Raw genomic sequence first — 11,802 nt, forward strand, 5'->3', positions numbered from 1 at the left:
CATCTTTATAAAGTTGGTTTTACGGTTATGGTCTTGTGCTTCATCTGTGTTAGATGGACTATTTAGGGTTTGCTTGTAGTAGGAGGACTGAGTTCTGGTGGTGACATTTAGCCCTAGTTATTGTTGCTTGTTCTTACATTGACATCTAGGCATCTGGGTTTGGGGTGATCCACACATCTAACTGCCAGATTTCTGCACGTATTCTTGTTGGGTGGTTCTTTGATTTCTGTTTTCTCTCTGGTCTTCTGGCCAGAGTGACCTGTGGCTGAGTAGAGGGTTTCTACCCCTGTTGAGAGCTAGACTTCTGATTGCCAGATAGACTTCTGATGCCTCTGGTTAATTGGAGGTTCTTTTGGGGGTCTGGGTATCCATGCATCCTTTGGTGGGGCAGGGGGCTTTGGGCAGAGGTGTAGGCCAGGATATAGTGATGAGGAGAGGAGGGACTGTTGGGGGTAGGCTTGGTGGGTGCTGAGGAAGTTAATATAATTAATAAATATAATGTTAATAACACTGAAGACAGAATGTGAACACCCAAAATGGCAAAAATTTATAAATTCATAATTATGCAAGCCTACAATAAAATATGCAGCCCTTAAAATTCTGTTTTTAGAAAAAAATGCCAGTTTCATAATCACTAACTTTAAGAGAAAAAAAAACACATAAAATCTTATGACTGAAAATATTAATCTACCCACTTATAGGAAAAACATCAGATATGGCAATATGCCATAGTACTAATAGTCAAATGTAGCATCTTACTAAAGTCTGAAAACAACAGTGCATCATCTTTCATAGTTTTATTTTTTCCTGTTCCATAGTCTTCTTTTTGCTCTAAATTGGCACACATTTCTGATACTTATGGGTGTGTGCAGGATGGTGTATCAGTGTCCACGCTCACTATGTAATGGTCAAGATATTTCCTCTATCTCCTCAACTATCTATGTGTTGGGAACTTGTGTTCTCGTTATGAATTATACTGTAGGTTGCTAAGCTGTGTGTAAAGCAACCTAAGAACTCCTTTCCTGTGTGACTTGTGTTCCCTGTTGACTAATCTTCACACTCCCTTTGCCCTGTCTCTGGGGTCCACTGTTCTGATCCATTCTTCCAGGAGATTGGTGTACGTGTTTCCTCAGATGGTCCACAGCATGTTGGGTTTGTCTTTTTGTGTCTTTCTTATTTAACAGAGCATCAGAGCTTTTATTTTCATCACAGATCCGTGAACACAGGGTTGTTTTTTTTTTCTTTTTTTCCCTCTCTTTCTTTTTCTTTCTTTCTTTCCTCCTTTCTTTCATTTTTTTCCATGCTGATCAGTAACTCCATGGCACAAACAGACCACATTTTCTTTAACTGTTATCCCACTAGAGGGCAACTGGGAAAAATATGTTTGCCTGTCTTCGTTCAACTGGTTTATTTTATAATTCTGTTGAGATAAAAGTTAATCTTAAGATAATCATATGTGTGGTTTCTATTTGTGGAATATGAGTACATACACATGGATTATAAATATGTTTTGTCTGATGAATGATTTTAAGTCATAATCCTTTTTGGTAAGTTCTCTAACTTCAGTGCCTCTCTGGTTCCATCAATAAGCATGAAATAAGTGCCTGTCTCATGTTTACCTTGTATTTGCATGACATGTGTGGTCCTCATTCTGTTTGTAAGTTGTACTTTATTTGTAACAATACATGCTTGTTTTCATCCAATAGACATTCTTCTCCTTATGTCACAAATACTCTTGAATACCTTCAAAGTCAAATTGCAGTTTTAGGGACTTCATAAAATACTTATACACACATATACAAATTGTACATAAATAACTTCAAATATATATATATATATATATATATATATATATATATACACATACATACTTGAAGTTAAAAAGTTAAAGAATGCAGTATTAGGTAGAGTATATTATGATATAAAAATATGTTTTCCAACTTCCTAAAACCACATTTCTTTATCTTCAGATATTTTTGCATGTCCTTATTTATTTATGTCAGCTTATGGAGTGGCCTGGAGATACAGCTCACTCAGTAGTGTTAGTCCAACATGTGTAAAGCCCTGGGTTCCCCAAGTCTGCATAAACTGCATAGTAGTGCCTGCCTGAAATCCTACCAGCGAGGAGACATTAGGAGTTTAGGTCATCCACAGCTATATATTTAGTTTGGAACCTTCCTGCAGTACCTGACACCCTGTTTCAAAAAAAGTGAAGAAAAATTAAATTTATGGTATGTGTGTACAGTCTGTATGAGGCTCTGTACAATGAAATGTGCTTTTCATTGAGTATTATGCTTAAGAACAGATTTGTGTTAGGTTACAAATACTTATCCTTCCAATGACTGTATGAACAGTGGGATCAAAATCCATTTAACCTTCTCTCTGTTGATAGGCATGTAGGGCCGTCACTATTATTAAAGTAGTATTGTACATAATTATAATGTACGTTCACAGATCATACCTGAACATAAGCCCACAAGAGAAGCTCGACTATAGACTTAGACAGGGAGGGATAAAGTCAAATCCACGTGCTGCTGTCCGAGACTGTCCTCCAAGACAAACTGCTGCCACCTTCAGGGGTGTGGCAGGCTGCTCTTCAACGCTCATCCCGCCTGGGCTTGTTGAGTCCCCTTTTTGGAAGGAGGGTCTAAGGATAGTCATGGGACCCTCACCTGAGGGTCCAGCCGCCCACCCCAACTTGTATGGAATTCTGCCATAATTGTTTGTGGCCCCAGGAACTCTGAGAAAAAGTGGAGGCTAAAGGTAAGGAAGGATTAGGGGAAGGGACAGCCCCAGAGGTGTCACTGCACGTATATGCGTGCTGGGTACAGACCTTCCCCTGTGGCAGCTTTAAAGTCATATGTGTTCCTATGCGACTCCACGCCCTGGTCTGTAAGGAAGCCTAGGAAGAGCATGGGTTCCCAGAGCAAATGGCAGTGCAACCACACCCCTGTTTGTCTTTGAGACAGAGGAGGAGGCACTGGGTGTCGGCAGCCATGTCTAATGTCCCCACCTCACCCCACAAGAAAAAGAATCTTAGCGACTCCTGCTTTCAATACGTTGACAGGTTCCATAAGATTTCCCTGCCAAATGATTGTGCCCGTTTGGTGCTTTTTTCGGTAGTCCTGAGGATGGTGTGGGGTGGAGGTAGACATAGGCAGATGTGCCATTAACTTCTCTGCTGGATATGTGTGTGGCCATTTCCTCTCTCCAACTGAAGCACTGTCTTAGTCAGGGTTTCTATTCCTGCACAAACATGATGATCAAGAAGCAAGTTGGGAAGGAAAAGAGTTTATTCAGTTTACACTTCCACATTGCTGTTCATCACCAAAGGAAGTCAGGACTGGAACTCAAGCAGGTCAGGAAGCAGGAGCTGATGGAGACCATGGAGGGATGTTTCTTACTGGCTTGCTTCCCCTGGTTTGCTCAGCCTGCTTTCTTATAGAACCCTAGACTACCAGCCCAGGGATGGTATCACCCACAAGGGGCCCTCCCTCTTGATCACTAATTGAAAAAATGCCTCACAGCTGGATCTCATGGAGGCATTTCCTCAAGGAAGGCTCCTTTCTCTGTGATAACTCCAGCTGTATCAAGTTGACACACAAAATCAGTTAGTACAAGCACCCACTGAGTTTTAGACCTTCTGTTTGAGAAAACTGGGTCAGAATGCATGAAATGACAGTCCTCACCCTTTCCCTGACACCTTTTCTCTCCTGCCTTTTCACAGAGACAGAGTCCAGAGCCAAGACCAGGTACTGCCTGGCCCACCACAAGCAGACTTGTGTGGCTTTAACCACTGTACACACAAACAGGCTACCATAGACTTGGCCGAATTCTTTTCAACCCGTGACTCCTCTTTCCTCTAGTCACTGTTGTCCTCTATTCCTTGTTTCTACCAGACACGTCATCAGAATGGCCTGTGACATCATCTACTTCTGTTCATGTTGGAGATTGTTCATGAGATCTTGAAGAAGACAGAGCTTTCTCTCCAGGTTGCTTTGTTCTTCCTGCACATGATATGATGGTCGCCAACGCCCTTCTACCTATCTATCAGCATTCTATTCATGATTGAAACTCTTCCTAAAATACACTTCGAAATCCTGCTGACCTCTTTCTCCAAAGTCTCATGTACATGTTTAGTTATTTGTTACACAATACACTTGCTACTCTCAGCATGAAAACCTGTGTTTGTAGTTTCAACTGCAGAGTATTAATGGCCTGGGCAGTTCAAACAATAAAAACTTATTGTCTACCTGTTTATCTGGGAGCGGCCATGTGGAACTCCCCATCCACACTGGTGTGTCATCTGGTGTTGTCTTCGTGCAGGTCTTAGTTTGTCAGCATATTTTTGAGATTTCCTGAACTTAGGCTCCTTGTCCTGTATAGAAGACCCTGCCTCACAGCTGACTTCCTGGACTTCTGACTTTCACAGTCTTTCTGGCTCCTGTCCCTGAGTTTTACAGTTGTTTGTCCTCTGGAGTGTGGCCAGTTCTGGATTTCTGCGATAGTCTGTCTGCTTCAAAAAGAAGCTTCTCTTTTGAGAGGTGAGATAACACTTACTTGTGGACATAGGATGAAGATTTAGAATGCATTCGCGGAAACTGTACTGGCTTAGGAAAGTGGCAGTGATATGTCCTCCTCTGGACCCCATGACCTCTCTAGCCACGGATACTTGCTTAGATTTTCAGTACCATGAACGAATTCCCTCCCCTCTCAGCAGCTTTTAAATCCAACTGGACAGATACTGTTTACCTTCAGATGTAAGTGCCATTAATGGAACCTTTTGGGATGTCTTGCCAGTCTGGTCATTGTGGTTCATAAATATCACAGCTGGGGAGGAGGGTAGATCACTTTTCTCCATTGGCAGCTAGCATAACTCTTGTTGGAACTATAAGAGCTAATCTTGGGGGAGGAGGATTCTGGGACAGATACGGCCTTAATTCCTCTAAATCCTGCGTCCTAAGTGTGTGTTGCTTTCAGCAATAGGATCTCACCTTTTATTTCTGGGAAGCAACCAAAGACAACATCAGTAACCTATATTGTTTTGGGGATTCCTCAGGCTCTACTGACCTGCAACTCTAAAGAAAGCTTCCCATGCCTGGAACTAGAGGCTTTGCTAGATAATCTGTGCCTTTTGGTAGTGGGGGGTGGGGTGTGGAGACATTGTCATCCCAAGTAGCGTAACTTCAACTATAAGCTTATACATATATACATCTATATGTGATACATAATTTTAAATAAGCATACGCATATGAAATAAAGGAAATTAATTTCTAGTGGTTCAGAAGATATGATCAAAATGTCAAGACGGTTGGTTTCTGGGGAGGCTGCTCCTCCTGGATTTCAGATGGATGCTTTCTTGCTATGGTCTTACATGATGAAGAGGGCAGTAGTGCTCTCTGGAGTCTCTTCACAAGGACTCCTGCCCTTTCAGATAGTAGGCTCATCCTAATGGCCTCACACAATTTCCGTTGCTTCTCACTGCAGAACCAAATACTTAGGCCAGAGCATGAAACAGAGGCAATGTGACCTGCTGAGGAGTCGCGTGTAAAGGAGGCCAAGGGACAGTTTAAGAGCAGTGATGTGGCATTGACTTAGGCAGCCTACCGTCTGGTGGCGCGATCATTGGAGAAGGGGACTACAGGAGGGGAGACAGGACTAAAGGAAGACAGGCAGGAGTATCTAGACATCTGGAGCGGTATCAAGCAGTACTTCATACAACGCCTTTAATCCACAGGCTCACAGGTTTTCCTGTTGATTTTCTGGATAAGAGCCGGGAGAGTCACTTGAACAAGCTCAGACAAGAATCAGCAAGGAGTCCTGTCTGCAGCCGTACCTTGGCCTGTCTGCTCTGTTCCAGGCGTCCATACTTACATATGGTAAGTCATAGGGAATTTTGCTGCATAGGAGGCAAGTAGCTACAGGAAGCTGGACTTACTGGTTTTAGGAACTGGAATTTTCATTTGGAAACCATTGTAAACAAAAGGTATAAGAGAAATGTTGAGAATAAGGAAAGTTAGTATAAGAACGTTCCTTATACTAAGGAATGTGTGAGCATTAGTTACATGTTATTTTCCACCAAAAGAACTAGGTGTTTTGACGTCCTAATGTGCTTGGAGGAGTTATAGATAGCAATTAGATACATACGATGGTAGAGGCTTTGCCTAGCATGGGCAAGATCCTAGATCCAACCCCTGTGCTACCCAAACATACTGCAGTTGGAACATCTACCACCAGCCAGCTAAGAGGATTTCCTTCCAGATGTGGCTGGAAATCCACTGGGTTTTCGTAAGGAGCAGCTAGGGTTGTGACACTATCTGTTGGCTCTGGGCCTGTTCCTAAGCACAGTAGCTCACTCAGAGGAACAATCCAATATTTCTTTTTACAGTACTAAGTATTGTTTTTATTCACTACTGGCTTTTTTTTTGTGGTTCTGAGACTCAAACCCAAGGCTTTGTGCACAGCAGGTAAGCACTGTGTCGCTGAGCTGCGCGCCCTGCCCGGTCCAATCTTGTTTCGTCTCTTTTACCATTTAGGAACTATCCGATGAATGTAATTTTAATGCTTCATAACTGAATAACTGGAAATCCTAAAATGGTCCTAGAGATATTTATTCATTTACAGCTATTACTTTGTGTGTGTGTGTGTGTGTGTGTGTGTGATACATATTAGCCAAGGTACTAGGATATGACAGTTATATCAGGAGACAAAATCCCTTCCCTCTTGGGGTACCTCGAGAGTATCAAGTATGTCTGTAATTTCATAGATTAGCCAATCGGCTTCCTGGATGAGAACATGGAGAGTCACTTGAGCAAGGCTCAGACACGGCTCAGCAAGGGAGGGGGGACAGAAAGGAGCAGGTGAGCTTATGGACTGTGGGGTGATGAGAAGTCTGGAGAGAAGGGGGCAGCCTGATGAGAGAGGACAGGATGGCGCAGGGGTGGGGAGGGGCAGGGCAGGGGCATTCTGTTGGGTTTAGCGTCCTTGAAGGAGGCAAGGATGTGAAAGGGAAGAATACAGCAAGAGCAAAGGCCCTGGGGTGGAAGTTTGTTAGACGCACGTAGGACCAGCACACAGCTGGTGTTTCCAGAGCTTTCTAAGTGAAACAGAAAGTTGAGTGGCGGGAGGGATGGCTCAGTGGTTGACAGCGCTTGCTGCTCCTCCGGGGGACCAGGATTTGATCCCTAGCAGCCAAATGGCAGCTCACCATGGTCTGCAACCCCAGCTCCAGGCAATCCAGTATCCTCACCTGTGTCATCAAATCAAGGAAGCTCCTGGAGGCTACATTATTATGAACTTGGGTTCTGGGGGAGCCAGACACCCAGAATTGGGAAGCCTCTGGAATGTTTAAAGGGTTTGGGCTTACGATTCAGTTTCTTTTTAAAATCATTGTATCTTTTTTATTAGATATATTCTTTATTTACATTTCAAATGTTGTCCCCTTTCCTAGTTGCCCCCCCCTCCAAAACTCCCATAGCCCATCTCCCCTCCCCCTGTCCCCCAATCAACCTTCTCCTGCTTCTCTGTCCTGGGGCAGTATTCAGCCTTCACAGGACCAAGGGCCTTTCCTCCCTTTGACAATTCAGTTTTAAATCAGTGCTCTTGGTTCCATGTTTAGGATCTGTTCAAAGACTTAAGGCAGAGTCAGAGAACCAGAGAAGAAGCGCCTAGGAATATGTCTGCTTGCCCCATGGGGAAAGTAGCAAGGATCCTTCAGGTTCTTTATGACTTGGAGGTAGCACCAACATGTTTCCACCTCAGGTGCAGGGTGTGACAGAACAAAACAGGTTAAGCACAACCCCCAATTTTGCCCCACATATCTAAAATAATGGGTCTCCCCTCGGCTTACAGACATAGGGCAGGCAGTGGGGGCAGGAACCTGCTACAGAGCTGTACTTCTTAATCATGCCTGCCCTCACATGCGCAGTGGTCGGGAACATGAAGGAGAACTCCTGAGGAAGAGCCGTGCCCACAAAGCTGATGAACTGATCTAGAACTTCAGCAGTGGGAAGAGGATGGAAGATTGCAGGCTGAGAGCGCGATTAAAATTTATCTTGAATTATCTTTGTCTTACTAAATAATTATTTCCTGGCCCAGCTCTATGTCAGACTGAGAAAGAAAAACCTAAGCTCTTTTGGAATGTATTCACTTAACAAAACCCTAGTTTTCCACCAGTCAAAGGGCTCAGAGTATGGTCAGATGGCAGCTCAGGCCTGTAGCAGAACTCCCCCATCTTGTTTTAACTTACCCACCAGATGTACCCATTAACATATCAGAAGGGTGTCTTGATTTGTGACCTTTTTCTGTAGCCTTACTATAAAAAGTTCGTAAGATTGCAACTTCATTGAAATATGGAATTTGGGGTAAACTGAATCTGTGTTCCCGAGCTGCACTCACTCACATTTGGCTCTAGAATAAAATATCTTACTCCCTTTTAGGTAAGAGCTGTTTTTTGTGTCAAGGAGAAATCCGAGACTATGAAATTCAGCTTGTGGACCTGGGCAGTGGGGCCTGGCCCCGAAAGCTCAGGCTCCGCTAATGGGCCCCAGAGAGGCGAGGAGCAAGGCACAGCTCTGACTCAGGATCTATTGGGGAGTGACTGTGTCTGTCAAGAGCGAGGGTACTGAAAAGAACTGTTTTCAGAGATTCAGTCTGTTGTCATCATGGCGGGGAGCATGGCGACATGCATGCAGACATGGTGCTGGAAGAACTAAGAGCTCTACATCCAGATTAGCAGACAGCAGGAAGGAAAGAGAGCCACCTGGCCTAGCTTGGGCCCTTGAAACTTCAAAGCCTCCCGTGACACACTTCCTCCAACAAGGCCACACCCACTCCAACAAGGCCACACCCACTCCAACAAGGCCATACCCCCTATTTTCCCTTATATAATACCCCTCCCTAATGACCAAATATTCAAATCTATGAGCTTTGCGGGGGCCAGTCCTATATTAACCACTATTAGCAGGCTCTTACTAGGTTTGATCTCCAGCTTGCAATCCTCCCGTCTCAACTTCCAATTTAAGTGCTGGTGTTCAAAGGCTGTTCCTCATGTCCGGCATCATATACCTTACAGCTTTGGGCTTCTCAAACATTTTTCAGATCTGTGGACCCCAAACTGAGGTATAGAGAGGTATTCCATGACTCACCAGATATCACACAATTGTGTGATAACAGGCTTAGGCTCTGACTGTCAGTCCGTTCTAGAATTTGTTTATTTGAAACACAGTTAAGAGGAGAAATCTTCCCGTCACTCCGTTGTAGCAGTTGAAATTCCTCAGTCTCACTTCATTCGTGCTAACTCCATGAGTCTCAAATTTGAAGCCACTGTGAGCTTTAAAAATAGATTCCACACGAGGAGCTGGATGTGGTCACATTTGTGAGAGATGGGGGCAGAAACGAGATCACTGGAGCTCTTGACTGTTATCCTAGCCCAGATGGTGAGCGCCAGGTCCAGGAAGAGATGCTGACTGATGGGAAAAAGACAGAGTGGCCCACACAGCACACCACACCACACACACACACACACACACACACACACACACACGTATACATAGACACCACATACACAAGTGCACATATACCACATACACATAAGCACACCACACACAAAAATATACACACACATCACATACACATAAGCACACCACACACAAAAATATACACACACATCACATACACATAAACATACCACACACACAAATATACACATATACAAACTCAGATAACATCCAGACACAAACCACACACAAACACACCATATACACACAGCATATACCTAAGCACATCACATATACAAATACATACACACAAACTCACACACTCACACAGACAACACACATACACGAACCACACACAAGCATACCACACCCACGTAACACATAATCGTATACATGCCACATACACAACTATATACATAGTCACACAGATAACAAACACACTTCCACAATCCACACCTCAAATAAACATATACACAGGCATACAGACAACATATATAAACAAACCACACACAAACACACCACACAAAAGCATACCACACAAATACCACATGCACATAAACATACCACATATACAAATACACTCTCACATGGAGAACACACATACACAAAGCACACAGAGATACACCACATATACAAACATACCACACATACAAATACACACACATACACACTCACACATACCACATACACAAATACACACATACGCACTCACACAAACAACATACATACACAAACCACACACAAGCATACCACACGTACAAATACACACACATACACACTCACACATACCACATACACAAATACACACATACGCACTCACACAAACAACATACATACACAAACCACACACAAGCATACCACACATAAACACACCACACACGTACTACATACACATAAACACATCACATCCGCAAATACATATATATATATACAAATCATACACAAACACAGCACACACATACACACAAACACATCACAAACACTAAGCACACACGCACACATACACACAATTTTATATAGGCTTTTATCTTTCTAATGTTACAAGATCAGGTAGAAAATTAGTCATGGAAACAAGTGAGCCCTGGAATCTTTTTCAGAAAATATGAAACAGTTGCTAGGCACTCTGTCTTCTCAGAACCATTCTCATCCCCAGGACAGGCGATGGAGAAGTCAATGTGTCTATGTTTACTGAGCATTTAATAGACGCTAGACCTTCAAGATGTCTTTTCCAGAGATGCTGTTTAATTCACACCTTATGTAAAACATTGAGATGCTAGCCTGAGGAGGCAGGGTCTTAGAGAGAATAAACAGTCTTGGGAGACTGTAGGACTAGGTATGACAAAGGCAGTTGCAGCACACTCCATGTAATCCCTATAATCCCACCACAGCCTACTTCCTACCATCGTCCCCCAAACATCACTCCCTCCCCCAAATGACCCTGACATATAGAATCACACATATGTATCACGCACGTACAGGGATGTCACCCAAGTGTTGTTTTATTGATTTAAGGCCGCTAAGAATTTCTTTGCACTTTTCTTCCTTCCTTCCTTCCTTCCTTCCTTCCTTCCTTCCTTCCTTCCTTCCTTCCTTCCTTCCTTCCTTCCTTCCTTCTTTCTTTTGTTCTTTCTCTCTTTCTTTCTTTCTTTCTTTCTTTCTTTCTTTCTTTCTTTCTTTCTTTCTTTCTTTCTTTCTTTCTTTCTTTTTTTTTTAGTGAAATAACTTTTTTTTTCAATAAAAAGTAAACAGATATCTTCAGTTCCTCCAGGATGATTGAAACTGTGCTTCTTTGATCAGCATCTCCCTGTGCTGTTTAAGTTTTGTCAACTTTATACAAACCAAAGGTACCTGGGAAGAGGGGACCTCGGATTATGGGCGTGTCCGAGAAGCCTTTGGCTGACAGCAGTGATGAAGAAGAGCCTGGCCCACTGTGGGCGGCGCCATCCATAGGCCCACAGGCCTACATTGCCTAAGAAAGGGAACCAGACTGGGAACACTCCAGCAAGCAGCATGCCGCCTCAAAGGCCTCTGCTTCAGTTGCTGCCTCCAGGTTCCCGAGTTGAGTCTCTACCTTGGCTTCCCTCAGTGATGGACTGTGACCTGTAAGTCAAATAAATCCTTTCCCCTCCCAGATGCATTTGGTCACAGTGTTTACTACAGCAACAGAAAAGAAACTAGAACATTCCTCAAACCCATTCTCCTCCAGCCCCTGCTATCCACCTTCCTCTTTCCCACCGCCCTCCCCTTCCCCTCTCCCTCCTCCCCTTCTTCTCACCCCACTCCTCCCTCCTCCATCTTCCTGCCC

The sequence above is a fragment of the Apodemus sylvaticus genome, chromosome 11 (genome assembly GCF_947179515.1).
Source record: "Apodemus sylvaticus chromosome 11, mApoSyl1.1, whole genome shotgun sequence".
Lineage (NCBI taxonomy): Eukaryota > Metazoa > Chordata > Mammalia > Rodentia > Muridae > Apodemus > Apodemus sylvaticus.